Here is a 15,593-nt window from a genome sequence, read left to right as displayed (position 1 = left end):
ATTTCTATATACATGTGTGAGTATATATGTATGGATGTGCATATATGTATATATAAAATCATAATGTAGGGTACCTGACATAAAGTAGATTCAAACAACGCAATTTTGTGAAGAATTATTATTGACATTTTGCAAAGATTCGACTATTTACAATATATTTATTTAAATCATATAAGCCATTTAATTTTCTTGGATTAACTGAGTATTCTGAAGAGCAGTGGGCAAATACATGTTTGAACATTCATTCTCCGAACACGTCTTCCCTCTGGGTGTCAGAATGTAACATTTTTCAAACGCATGCTCAGCGGATTTACAATGTGCTCGAATGAGGTGAAAAAAGCAATCCGGTCACTGTGCATTAATAGTGAAGTGACAAAACCTTCTCTGGGTTATATTTTAACGTTATATTTTGATTTGTTGAGGATTGAACACGAACTTGAGAGTAGAATGTGGCAGGTCGGAACGACAATAGATTCATGAGGGCGAACTGAGATTGTATGCTCATGTTTTTGCTTTCAAGAATTTCATGCGTAATATAGATTTAGCTGCTTAATTGATGGTAAACAATATGAGAAAGCTATGGTGAATTCACGGAAAACAATTCCATGGGTAAATGGGAGCACCTTGTTTCCGTCCTTGTTCTGGCGGAGGCGCTAGACGAGGTTCAACTTCTCCAGACCTGGTGGATTGCGATTGAATTCCGGCAAAGTAACGTCATTGATCAGACATCGGCTTTCCAGCCGAACAAAATAGGCTAACATAAATGTTCACGCAATTTATTGCCCAAGAAAAATAGGATATCTTTTATTTCAACTCTCCCTTTCCTTTTTAAGCAATGTATTAATGGGACCTTTTACTTCCGAAGTTATGACTAGTAGTTATTGATTTTCTTAAATTATTGTTATTGCATTAGCACTTAATACATGTTTTAATAATTGATTTTACAATTTTTATATCTCCTTTCATATGAATCACAGTCCATATTAGAAGCTGAAGATTTCTCAAGGTTTTTGCTTTGTGTAAATCAAGATTTAAAAATCGGTTTTAACCAATGAGGGATTAGAGCTGATTTAAATTCAACTCTTACACTGAGAATAACATAAGGCAGGGTTTCTTTCTTCTGAACGAGGGCGCTTCATAAATTTGTAATCATTCGGTTAGGACGCATAAAGGAAATACATCCACCTGAAGCTCGGCCAAAAAGAATGACAACTCTCTGCAGATGCACGCCGCGACAGTGTATCTGTGTGAATTTGTGCCCTTAACTTTACATTTACCGCATTTTGAGTGTTTAAACTAATTTAAATTGGCCAATTAAATCAGTTGAAAATGAGCCTATTGAAATTGATGTCGGCATGTAAACTGGCTTTGAGGCACATCCTCCCTAATGAAACACTGTAATGAAAACAACCAGCTGTTCTCAGTACACTTTTGTCTTTATTGATCCTCAGAGGGTTGTGGCAGCTTTTTGCAACATTAAAAATGTTTTAGAAATTAAACACTCTTCACTCATCTTGTGCTAAGTCTGTATTTTTTTAATTTGTACTAAATTCACAAAATCCTCAGATAAAGCCATCTTAAACTTCTCCGTTTCTGTGACACAAAGGAAATTATCCAGTTTCATCTGGTATACCAAGCAGATCCAGATCCTTAAGACTGTCAGCCCCACTGATCTGAGAATTGGGTATAGATTAATGCCGCAGTAGTACGCACCTGGCCTAAACTTGCTTTTTAATTGGCTTATTGTACTGTCACTCAATCACTTTTGTTAGACCAATCGCAATAGACTCCTCCAGCTGGTGGGAAGAACTGTGCAATTTACATTGTCCTTTTCGACTGAAACAACCTGTAGGATAACTTCACACCACTTGGGTTTTGTTTAGCCTTTGTATTTTCCCCAAAGTATAGTGGTCAAGTTTAGGGAGAAAAGAACACCAGAACTGTACCACGGTTATCAGCTGCTGTACACAATGGTCACTGTCAGTCGAAAATGACTAACTATATAATGAAACAAGGTAGAAGCATGATTAGACAGCAGGCTGTCTCTTTGCACTCTAACCTCTCAGTGTGTAAGTCAGACATGCTAATGAATCCATGTGATGTGTCAAGTAAAACTGGACCATTTTAAATTTGAGGGTTGGATCTCATTTTAGTTGACATGATTCCTTTTAGCTGGTGTGTACAGGTCAGCTCCCAATTCATCCAAAATGATGTTAGACAAGCACCTCTAGTATGCAACCCAACACCATCATTCAGGATTGAAACAACAAATAAAGCAGTATAAAATAATATCTGACTGCAATCAATTTCATTTTGGGAAAGGTTCAAAAATAAATTCTGATGAAATAAGCATATCCAGATTTGATGAGAAATTATTTCAAACCCAAAGCCTTAAAATTAAGTATGAAATAGCTTATTTGTTATGATGAATATTATGGTCATTAAATCATTAAGTTATGAAAAATGAATCTCCAGCATTTTCTAATCTAAAGAATTATTACTATTTCTTTTGTTCAAGTGCTGTAAAGGTTAATATCTGAGGTATGTTATGATAGAAAAAGGCAACATTCTTTACTGACATTTACAATTTGCCGCAGCAGATGGTCTTTCCTTAAGTGGTGCTTTTTGTGCAATAACAAAAGCCAAAAGGCTTCATTGAAACAGTGTGTCATGAAGTAATGGAATATGTAGGGTCTAGGCTGGAAATGCACAATGAATCGAGAAGGTTTTATGTAATTAATTGACCAGTCTTAAATAGTTACTGTGATGTAAGGAATTTGGAACTCATTAATTTGGGCCCTGACAGTTTTCATATTAGGACTGGCAAAAATGGATTGGAACGCTCATTCTTTGTAACAGCTAGAATTTTACATGACAGTGAGGTTAGCAGAAAAAGACCCTGTGTCAGAGCATAGCTGCCTCGCCTGCAATCATCAGCTTTGCTGGGTAATATAAGGTAATGAAAAAGAGGAAAATAATAACAGAATTCCTTGATGTTAAAAGAAATAAAGGGAAACAGACCAGCAGAGGGCAGCTGTCGCTATTTTTTTGGCCTGTGATGCTGCAAACTGAAACTTAGATGAATAGAATTTATAAGTAATGGAGTGTTGATCTGAATCAGTACTCTGGTCCTGACAGGTTAATCACAACATTACTCAAGCCAATCAGGAGAGCCATACCTGCTCTTATGCCATGCCTTTTTAATTAGAAGTGAATAGACAGAGCTTACCAAAAGATGAAATGGAGATTGTTATTCCATTTTTCTCACCACCCCACAATCATCCACTTCTAATTCCAGTCCGTAAGCCTTTACAATGTTACATTATTCTAATGTAATAAAGTGCATGTATTATAATGTGGTAGCTGTCAAGTAAAAATAAAAATGCATACATTTTGTTTGGAGTGGACTGTGATTAACTCTAGAAAAATAGTTCCAGTCATAGTACTCAGGAGGGAATATTATTATTTGAATTAAATTGGAGCAAGCAATTGTTATAATATATTATTTAACTCTATAAAGAATGTGTTATCAACATTTGTCAAATTTTGTCTTTAATTCACTGAAAATAAATACATACCTCTAGTATTTTGAACAACATCCTTTCATTTATGGGAACAAACATTAAACACTTGAGAGGAAAATTGAATAACCTGTAGGGTGCACCTAATTTTTCTCTTTAAAGTAATTTTATATACTATATCTTTTAGTAACTGGATGCTTTTCCACCTGCTTAATCCAAAATGTAACATCATGGTCCAGAACAAGCAGACACATCTTTTTGAATGTATATTTTCCATTAGTGTATTTTATAATGTTTGGTTATTTTCATGTCATCTTTTGTCTTAATACCTTGGAAGAAATTAAGTTGGCATGAAAGAGCATTTTTTCAGGGCCAAATTATTTATAAAACTGGGATTAGTACTGTCTAAAGACTCTGTCCAGACTTTATATAAAACTTAAATGAACAAGTTTTATATCAAATTTCAGAAATGTAAAATATTATAGTAAAACATTAAGTTTGACATATATAGGTTACACAACTATAACATTTTGTAAAATTATGCATTGTCTGGCAACATTCAAATTTATATAAATATTACATAGCTGCATAGTGGTTGCTGGACAGCTAATTAGCTAAAGTCAAATAGATGGTGATTATCTGTATGGTGTGTGTTGTTAATTATATAAATTGATTATAGAGACATGGAGCTTCCTTATAAAAATACTTCAAAATGAGGACCTGCCTGCCCTGTTAGATGAATATAAATGACCACATGACATTATTCGGAGAAGAGCAAGGGGAATCTACCAGTATCTCAGACAAAACTTGTCCATCAACAAACAGCAGTAAAACCCTTGTCATTACTTTTTGTGGTACTTTGCTAAATAAAATCAGCTGCTCAGGTCAATGAAGGAGAAGTGCCTGGTTCTCATGAGGAATAAAGTACATTTGGTTTTTCTGAGATCATTGCTGTAATTGTACAAAGACAAGTTCTTCCTGTTATTCACTTATTAAAAAGTTCGTATTGTCTTTGAAATAAAATAATCCTTTGAGTGGGAATCCAGCCTCTAGGATTCCTCACTTAGCAGAGGTATTGCTTGATTAATCTGAAATAACATAAAGCTTCTGCTAATGTATTAGAGAGCAATTTGAGACAAATACAGTGCATGTTTATTTGGAATTCATCCATGCTGTGAATTTGAGGTCTGTATATTTTTCAACTGAGGTGCATTTAATTAGTTGTTCTACAGATCATAAATATCCCAGGTTTTATCATAGGTGCTTTAGCTGCACTCCAGGATGGAAGCGGGGGTATTACATTTGGTCTCAGCTTCTCCAGGCTAAGAAGAGTAAAATTCAGCCCTGATTCTAGTGTCAGGTTTTTATTCTTTGTGTCCTGCTGGTAAGTGTATTTGTGGTACTGGAATAAGGATTGGATTGAAATAATCTCAGATACTGGCAGGATATGATTGAAATTTCAACAAAAAAAATCACAGTATATGTTTAATGGATGAACAATGACTACAGAAAGAGAACTGTGAGTGCCTACGGAATTGTATAATTTACTACCTCAGAAGAAATGGTGCTAGTAAAATACATTGAAGAAAATGATTGTCTAACAACACAATGAATTAAAAACAACAAAATTAGATATGAAATTATTAAATGTAGATTATTAACATAGACATATAGCATACTGTAGTGTTATTATCATGCTTGATTTTTCTCAGAATGGCATTCTGGGGGTGTGGTGGACTGGTGATATGACTATGTAAAGCAAGACCCTAGGTCAGGTTTATAGGGGAAAGGGGAATTAAAAGCTCTGAGCACATTAGTATTATCATCATAAGCTCATGACAATTATAAATTAACCTTTGTTTAGACAACTTATGGAAGAAACAAATATTTACTTCTATTTCTGATGTGAATGATTGCACACTACTGAATGAGAAAAGTGACTGTTGTCTGGGGTATGTCCCAATATGCATTTGGTTAGAGGGATGTTTACTTTGCCATTTTAAATGGATGAAACAGATAAACTGCTCTGCATCAATCAACCTTTTAATGTTACCCCACTGTTTGTGCAAACTGTCAAATTGTAATACTATACAGAGCTATTTTCAGACTTTTATTGCAATTAATTGGAGTGAGCAAGTCACATTTCCAGCTCTTCAGGAAAAAATATCTTAAATCTCCAGCAATTAGAAATTAAATTCTCCTGATTCATATCAATATTAAAAAAAGACTAAATGTAGCTGGCCCACCTCCTCATCAGTGGATTCCTCATCAGTGGATTCCTCCTCATCTATCCCCATGCCTACATGTACCTGATCCAAATGCAGAAATGCAATTTCATTGGGCCTTCATAGATCGGAATGGAAGGTCTTGGTGATGTGGTGAGGAAGTCCCATCCCTGAAAGACAGCAGGGCTTTACCAACTATAAGTGTTGTAATTGATTGATAAAATCTTTTCACAATCATAGACATTTAAAAACTAAAGTTGAAACAAATTATGACATGTGTTTAAAAAATAAAAAAAATACTTGAATCATTTTGATGATATTACAGTATTAATATTAAAACAAAGTAATTGAAAAGCTATATCATAACTACCCCATTACCTCTATCCTACAGCTCAATTGAAGTCAGCAGGGTCTGAAATCCTGGGACAAGTAGGATCTGAGAATCCAGCCCAGCAGTAAAGTGCAAGGCAGATTCAGCTCTCTAAATGTTTATGTGCTTTTAACTTCTGCATTTGACACTGCACTCATGGGTCTAGGACTTCTTGCACTTTGAGGTTGAATGTTAGTTTGGAACTATCAGCTATAACTAGCAAGATCTGATCTGTTATGCATTATTTTTAATTTCCTTTGCTGACTTTGGTATTGGAGATGAAAGGAAAGAGTAAAGATTGGTTAGTTGGTGAATGGTGATTATGTAATCCAAAGAAGGAATGTGTTAGACTAGGGAGAGGAGATGAAAATGACAGCCTCATTTAACTGTGGAGAAAGAACAATGAAAATGAGAAAAGAAAGTAGAAAGGGAACATTGGAGGCAGAGAAGTGTATTTGCTTTGGGGCTTGCATAAACTTTGAGTTGCTTTAAACAGAAATGGAGCATCAGCCTGTCATAGTACACCAGTATTATTATATATTGAACATTGAAACTTGAAACTGTACATTTTGTGGCTTACAAAGACATCTGTTTGAAGCAAATATTATGGGATATTGTTTCACAGGTTTAACTATGTATTGATGTTCCTCATTGAACAATTAAATCTCGAAGAAAATAACATGCTGCCAGTGAGTTTGGACTGGAGAAAATAACTTTTGGACCATGATTAAATATGACTGAGGAATGTTATAAGGAAGTGTAACAGGAAGAATATAACATTTGTAGTCAGAAGACTAGAAGGGTCGGTGGGAGATGTGACCATGTTCAAACATGGTGGCAACACAAAAGTACAGAGAAAGGAAAGAGGGTTCAGATGTATTGAAAGAGCTTATCTGAGGGAAAAGTGAATCTACATTCCAGCAGTTACATAAAAAGATGAAGTGATGAGAGAATGCAAATGTGAATCTTACGGGCGAGTTTAATTATGACAGTCAGAAAAATGAATGGAGATTTTGGATTATCTTGATGAATTAACTTAGGTTTCCTCCCTCTCAGCTTCCTTTGCATAATGCATTAATGAGGGAATACAACTGCATAGATACAAATGAACAGGAATACCAGAATACATTTTTCATATGATCTAAGGAAGTTGATGAATAATTGGATACATTTCTGAATAGGATGATGATTAAACGTGACAAAGGAATGCGAGGGAAGCATTTCTGAAATGTTGCACTGGTAGGCGTGTTTGGTATATGTATAATATAGAACTGTTTAGTGGCGAGCTGTAAAGTCAGTTTGTAGGTCAGGAAACAAATGTTTAGCTTCATGCTGAAAGTGGGAGAATTTACATGGGAAGGTGTTCCAAGGCTCAGACTTCACTTGGGATGCTATGATGAAAGATGACCAAGCATATTGCTGTCACAGACTCCTCAACATCTCTTATTTTATGTGATCTACTCTTCACTCCCCCATTTATAGATATTTTTGGATTATCACACAAAACATAAGGTTGTTTAAACTTATAAAGATAAATTTTCAAGTAAATAATAGTAGATATAAAAAGTTGAGAAGTTTATGCTGTTAGTTGAATACCAGCCTTTTATTACCCACGTTGATAAGTACCTTTATCTCCGAAGTCTCATTTAATGGCATTTTCAAGAAGAAATTATTACTATTAGCAAAGAGCTAAAGTTGATTCCTAACATAAGGGTGGTCCTCCAATAAAAAGGAGTGTGGAATTTCCTTGTTAATGTATTATTTATCAATGTAAGGGTGTTTCCTCCGCAAACGACTTATCGAGCAACCAAAACAAAATAGCCGGAAATTCTCAGCTGCTCAGGGGGTATCCATAGAGAGAGGAGTATTAATGTTTTGTATCAATTATCTTTTATTAGTAATCAAAGATATTTTCTACAATCCTTCTGGTTCTTCCTGGTTTTCAGACCTATCAGATAAATTGAAGTATTAAGGCAAGTGGAGGTGTTATATAGAGCTATTTCAGTACACTAACGCATGATAAATTGGAAACACAATTCATACCAACTTTATGATTCACCAAAGAACAAATAACTTGGGACAAGGATAATTCAAGAAATGTAGGTAATCCTGGTTGAGAAAATTTTCTAAATTCTGCACATTGCCTCTGAACAGAATTTGGGATCAGCTTGGTCCATCAAAGGTATATTTTGAAGATGCTTTCTCATCTTTGCATCAGAAAGTTTTGAATTTGTGCCTCTTTTTAGGCACAAAGCTACATAGCATAGCATAACCTACCAGATGGCTGGTGTACTTGATTGCAATGCAATTATTGATCACATGTCAACCATGGCACAGATGGAACCTTCACCCCTGAGTCAGAAAGTTGAAGGTTTCAGTAAAATGTTGCATTAGTGCAGTGCTGAGAATGTACATCAGCTGTGGAGTAGCTGTTTTTTTCTGATCCTCAGGTGAATGTTAGACATCTGATAGCAACATTACGAAGACGTGCAGGATGTAATCTCTCATGTCCTGCCTAATAGTAATCCTTTAATCAAGATAACTAAAGACAGGTTATCTGGTCATGGTAAAATTTACTGTTTAAGTGTGTTGCTTGCAAATTGGTTACACTGCTGCCTTAATATGGCTGTAAAATGCTTCAAGATGTTTAAATGTTATGAAAAATTTTAAATAAATACGTCTTTTTTTTTGTTGCTTTTAATCAAAGTTGTAACATGGCATGTAGCTTTTTTTCTCTTCTGCCCTCCCACCCATGTGCACCTATGAGCTCTTGCCTATTGGCCTTTGCTATTCCCCTACCGTTCTTCCTTTCTCCCGCTACATTTTTTATTCAGGTGGTTTCCTGCTCCCTGCTCATGTTTCAAGGAAGGGCTCAGAGCCAAAATGTTGGTTATAAAGCTTTGCTCTTTGTGGATGGTGCATGACCTTCTGAGTTTCTCCAGCACTTTTGTGTGTTGCACTACAATCACAACATTTGCAGACTTTCCTGTTAACAACATGTAACAATTTTTTGTCAAGGTCTGGACTAAAGATATTCTTCAATCAATGATTTGACTTGATACCAGTATAGTTAAGCACTGTTCATTTAATTTCTCCATGCAAAGCTGATATATATTAGCATTAAAGTAAGAAATATCAATACTGGAGTAAGTGTTTAACCATACAATCTATTTCAGTAACAGAAATAGAAAATGCTAGAAATACCCAGTAGATCAGACAACATCTGAGGACAGATGACATTTTAGGACAATGACCTTTAATTCAGGAACTATATATTGGGTAGAGGACGTGCATGTCAGCAAATGTTATCAGTATAGTGATCTCCATATGTCTGGCAGCCAAGATTATTGAGGCTCCCGAGCTTCCTGCAGATCTAAGATGATTCAAGCTGTTGTCTATGTGGATTTCTTTGACAGGTACAGACTGTAGTTTACTTCTCTTCCACCAAAAACCTATGACTTCACCACAACTTACACAATAATTTCACCTAGAAATAGCTAAATAAAATGTGAAAACCATATTTTTTCCATTGAAGCCATCAGATTAGTGTTGACCATACAGTAGATAGTTTTATTGTCAGAAACTCTTCAAAAATGTTCTTTTTCTCAGTGAGAAAATCTGTCTATGAAAACATTTACTTGTCTGTAAGTTGCCATGGAGTTGCTATTCACACACAGTTAGGCCCCTTGAGCTGTTTCAGCCTTTCTGTGTTACTGCCTCACACTCAACTTTTTATCAGTCTTCATTCCAGCATGAACTTTATGAACACAAAATTTCACTTTACCCATGTAATTGTGCGCATGTATTAAAAGTAATAAAAGAGTGTTAATATGTGACTTCATTCATGAAATAATTACAAAAGTCATCAACAACTGGAAAATATAATGTGCTCTGCAGCAAATACTCTCATTCCATTTTACCTTTAACTGGATCCACAATTTATTTTTCGATAGTTCAAGTACATATTTTTTTCCTAGTTGTTTCATCATCTTCTACAGTAACGGGCAATGAGTTTTCTACTATGTGATATGGCATGAGGGGAAGCAAAACATGGGTGCTATAGAGGATAATCTAGAACTGGTGCACAAAACTGGATCAATAAATCTGGGTTGAGAAAATCATGTTCCAGGATTGGTTGAAATATTCAGCTGGTTTGGAACTGAAGAAGTAAACATGTTACTTCTGTGATCTCCGTCAATCCCTTCTGTTTTCTCATTACAAACCCACATTCCAATACTGATATTAATTTCAGTCTGTGTCACTTCACGGCACATTTTACATTTTCTTCTTGAAAAACTCTCTTTTTGTTACTTTTTAATTATCAAGATATTTTAAATGTTTGATTGGATGTGGATATCAGTGAAATGAACATACAAAGTAAAAAAGTTATCTGCTGTGATGATTCTTTGATTATTTATAATAATATTTGAATATTATAAACAATAAGGATTTATCCTGTGAAAAGGACGACCAGCAAATTTATTTGACTCATGATATCAAGTCCATTTTTGTTTATTGCAGAACACTTTTGCAGAACACTTTTGGTTTGGCATGGATAAAGTTAACATGTGGTTTAATTTTTTTTTAGTGCCACTGAAGAAACAACAATGAAAAGAAAATTAAAAAAAGATTCTAAAAAATGCAACTATCAAATGGAATATTAATAAAAGACATTAGTAGGGTTATACAAGTAGATTTTCAAGTAAATAATAAGTAAGAAATTTAATGGTTCAATTCACCTTTTTTCATTCAAGTAAACAAATGCTAACTTTTAAAGATAAACTTGTATCTTTTTCTTCCTCGATAGTCTCCCATGCTTCACTTCCATTTAGGTTTTGTGACATAATTTAATCAAAGAAGCTAATATGGGACTTGGAGGCTCATTTGGGAAAGGAGAAGTCTGACATGACAGTTAAGCAGGTAGTTTGTGAGGTGAACTGCCACATACATGGAGTCTCTAGGTACACACTGTGCATGGTCCTGAGGTTCTCAATACCATCCCAAATGTTCCTTCTCCATTTTGAGTGGTCATAGGCTAGAGGTTCTCAGAAGTCGGTGAAAATTTTGCATCCTTCAAGGAAGCTCTGAACACATCTTTGAATCCTTTTGTCTGTCCACCTGATAAGCATTTTGCTCAGCATGGCTTGGAATAGAAAATTTGAAAGTCTGTGTTTTGGCATGCAAACAAATTAGGGTACTAGATGTAGCTGAGTGAGAGTACATATGGCTGCACTGTTGGGGATATTGTCCTGGGAGAGGATGCTGATGTTTAATTTCTTGACCTTCCAGTGATGGTGGAGGGTTTTGTGGAAGCATCGTTAGTGGCATTTTTCTAGTGCCTGAACTGCCTTATATTGGTAGTCAAGTCAAGTTTATTGTCATCTGATTGTACAAGTACAACCTGATGAAACAGCATTCTCCGGCCCTCAGTGCAAAAATATGCAGACACACAACCAGACATAACACACATACAGACAAATAATACATATGCAGGACAAGAATTATATCTATATAAATAAATATATATTGTTTAGTAGAAATGAGAGTCTTGGATGTTTAATGTGAGTTGTTCCTTTGGTCGTTCAGCATTCTCACTGCCCATGGAAAAAAGCTGTTCTGGTGTTAGATCTTATATAGTATCTCTTCCTTGATTGGAGCAGCTGAAAGATGTTGGATGCAAAGTGGAAGGGGTCCTCAATGATTTTGCATACCCTCTTCAGACAATGATCCTTGTAGATCATGTATTACATTGATGGGGGGGGGGGGGGGGGGAGAGGGAGGGCCTTAGAGATTGGTACCTTTATATACTCCACGAGGACCTGTTCGAAGGTGAGACCCTTTTGGTTCGAATGATGTACTATTAACTAGGATTATGGGAACAGACTTCCTGCTGTATTTATTGGGAAACTTGGAGGACATGAGCAGAACATTAACTAAATTCCAAATTAAATTTGTAGATATTGCCCTGTCAGTAGCAAGAAAATGCATTACAATCACCTGGAAGTCCGACTCCCCCCGCTTATCACTCGATGGTTCTCGGAGATGGACAAATGCATGTTCATGGAGAAAATAACATATAATTTAAGAAATAAATATGATTCTTTTGCCAAAATATGGCAACCTTACATAGAGCACTGGTGCACAACTATTACAACAGCCCACAGTTCTAAAAAGCTAAGAAAATACATAAAGACAACAGCAATGAAGCACCTCAAAGAGTGCAATTAAATTAGAAAGACTGGTGGGATGCTAAATTTTTCTTTTTTTTTACCATTTTTCTGTTTGTCACTTTAATTGTTTTAGTTGTTTAATTTTAAAAGTTCTGGGGAGGAAAGGAAATTGCAGGTAAGCTGTATCTGAGAAGTGAATTATCCTGACCTAAAGGAAAGTGTAAACATGTTATAAAGGATTGTTTTCTTTTCCTCCAGATATGATACTATGCTTGTTTTGGAAAAATTAAAAAAATTTAAATCTCAAAAAAAAGACGGAGACTTTGAGGTTCGTTGCAAGAGTTTTTTAAAGTGATATCGGGAGAGTCTTCAATAGCCTAAACACCATCAGAACTCTATAAATTTCAGCAGTTACAAGTTCATATTTATATAGTAGAAAACATTCAAGCTGGCCTGACTGTGTTTACATTCATTATTAAGTATCTGACGAATCTTTCAATAGGAGGTGTCTAATTAATTTTCCAATGGGTTAAATCAATCAATCAGCCTTTAACTCCTATGGACATTATGAGATTGGCTGAGTTCCTCCAGCATTTCTGTGTTTTGAGTTTTACCATACATAACAGTGTTTTGACAAGATCAGTCTATCAGGACCCAGGATCTCAGAGTTACTATAGATACTTCCTCCTCAAAGATATCATGTCATGTTTATTGGAACTCTGGGCCCTCTGCTCTCAGCTCACATCAGTAGTTTTAAATTCAGCTTGCTTGTAAAAGTCAAGTATCTCATCCTGCACTTGGTAGTATTAACCCTTTCTAGCACACAGTGTGACGATGTATACAACGAATATGCAATTGTCAAACAAACTAAATCATAGACTTAATATGAAAGTTAATTTTCTTTTGTAGTTTTACTTATTTTTACTTGTTACTTAAGTTGTTAGAATGACCTTATCAGCAATAATCGAAAGGACTTGTTTTGTGCAGAAGTACCAGCAATCAGCTACTGAAGAATCGGTCTGACTTCAACTTTCAATGATGCACAAGGAACTCAGAGACATTCAGATTGGTTGTCAAAGCATATACATGACATCACATACAACCCTGAGATTCTTTTTTCCTGCAGGCAAGGCAAGGCTCACCTATTCCACTCTGAGTAAAAACTGCTGGTAGAGAAAATTAGTGTTTGTGTTGTCTTATTCTTTCACAATACAATTATTGTTGGAGATTATAAGAAATATTTTTTCTTGAATTTTATTTCCTGCTCAATCCCATTTTTCCTTTCTCTTCATTGCACATTCACCACATGAATTTGACATCGAATCAAGATTCTAATATTGAACTTAGCACTCCCTCATTCTGGCACCTTCTTCAATATGATTGCCAAAGTGTCTACTTAATAATACCAAGTACAAGTGTATTTCTGACAAATGTCTTCACCATTATCTGCAAAATCAGAGCTATTGGCTCTGAATAACTTTTGTATATGTTGGTAATGCATTGCGGTGTGCACTGGAGTGGAGGGATCAGGGTGGGGTGGGGGGGTTTAAGATGCGTAGATCCCTGAGACTGGCATCACAGGTGGATAGGCTTGTGGAGGGAACGTTTTGGCACATTAGCCTTCATAATCCAAAGAACTGAGTGTAGGATGTTATGGTAAAGTTGTATAAGACATTGGTGAGGCCATATTTGTAGAATTGTGTGCAGTTTTGGTCACCTAACTACAGAAAAGATATCAATAAGAAAGAAAGAGGGAAGGGAAGATTTACTAGGATGTTGCCTGGTTGTCATGAACTGAATTACAGTGAAAAGTTAAATAGGTTAGGACTTTATTCCCTGGAGTGTAGAAGAATGAAGGGAAATTTGATAAATGTATTTAAAATGATGTCAGGAATAGACAGAGTAAATGAAGATAGGCTTTTTCCACTGTGGTACAAACCAGAGGACATAGGTTATGAGTGAAAGGGGAAAAGTTTAGGGGGAAAATGAGGGGGAACTTCTTCACACAGAGAGAGGTGGGAGTGTGGAACAAGTTCTTAGTTGAAGTGATGAATGTGGGCTCATTTTAACATTTAAGAAGAATTTGGACAGGTACATAATGGGAGCAAAATGGAGGGCTATGGGCTGGCAAGTCAGTGAGACTAGGCAAAAAAAATGGTTTGGCACAGACTGGAAGGTCCAAAGGGCCCTTTGTCAGTGCTGTAATGTTCTATGGTTCTAAATATAAAAACTTTCAAAAGTGAGTTTTTAAAAGAATGTGACATCCTTAGCCATATTTATGCAGTTAAACCAAAGAATTATTGTATGACAATGAAAATATTTAATTTTAAGTAAACCAGTCCATTTGTGGAGCTTGTTGGCAAGTCCGTGCACATTTTCTGTCTTTTTTTTACTTCCATTGGCTAGTGATTTCAGTAATACTAAAAATCTATGTAGTTTGGTGAATGTTTGGCTAAACATTTGGTTTATTCCTTTATGCATTTGTAAAGAATGAAGCAGCAAATGTGTCTATAGAAGGGTGACTAGAAGGATCCTAAGGCTTTATGGTTGAGACTTGTTTTCTTTGCTGCATTGTTTTATGGTATGGTTTTTCTTCAGTTATTTGACCAGTTTATTCCTGAGCCTGAGACTCTTTATCTACCACTTCCTCCTTGTTTCTCTGAATCAATATGCTATTTGTGGTGGCCACTAGGAGTAGCTCACCTCTTTTCTTTCTGCTACTTTCTCTTATACTATGCCTGATGGTATCCAGACCCTGGATAATGAGGGTACCTGATGTCAAACTCCCTCAGCCCAATCTAAAGTGCAAGATGCAGTCTTTTTCAGTTTGGAGGAGCAACACCTAATTTTCTGTCTGGACACTTTCCAACTGGATGGCATTAACTTCAACTTCTCTGCTTTCTGCTCAGCCACTCCCCATTTTCCTTCCCTTCCCATCCCCTCTGTCTTCTTTGCTTCAGCTCTCCACCCCTTTCCCTCTCCTTATCCACTTATTGCCTTCTGCTTTTAAGACCCTGCTCCACCCTCTACTGCTCACCCCATGAATTTGTTCAGGTGCCTGCCTACATTTTGTCATACATTGATGAAGGGCTCCAGCTTGAAATGCTAGTTTTGCTTCTTTACCTTTGAGTGCTGAGTTTCTCCAGCATTATGTTTTTTAATTTTTAAGTTTTCTCCTATCAAGCAATTTTGCAAAACTTTGATAAATGCTAACCTGTCACTTGCTATTTTTCATTACTTTTGTCTCAGTTTTCCAAAACAGTACATTTTTTTTGTTCAGCATTAAAGCAAGTGGTTTAAACATTTT

Source organism: Narcine bancroftii, chromosome 1, assembly GCF_036971445.1.
Source record: "Narcine bancroftii isolate sNarBan1 chromosome 1, sNarBan1.hap1, whole genome shotgun sequence".
NCBI lineage: Eukaryota > Metazoa > Chordata > Chondrichthyes > Torpediniformes > Narcinidae > Narcine > Narcine bancroftii.
This window is presented reverse-complemented; position numbering follows the sequence as displayed.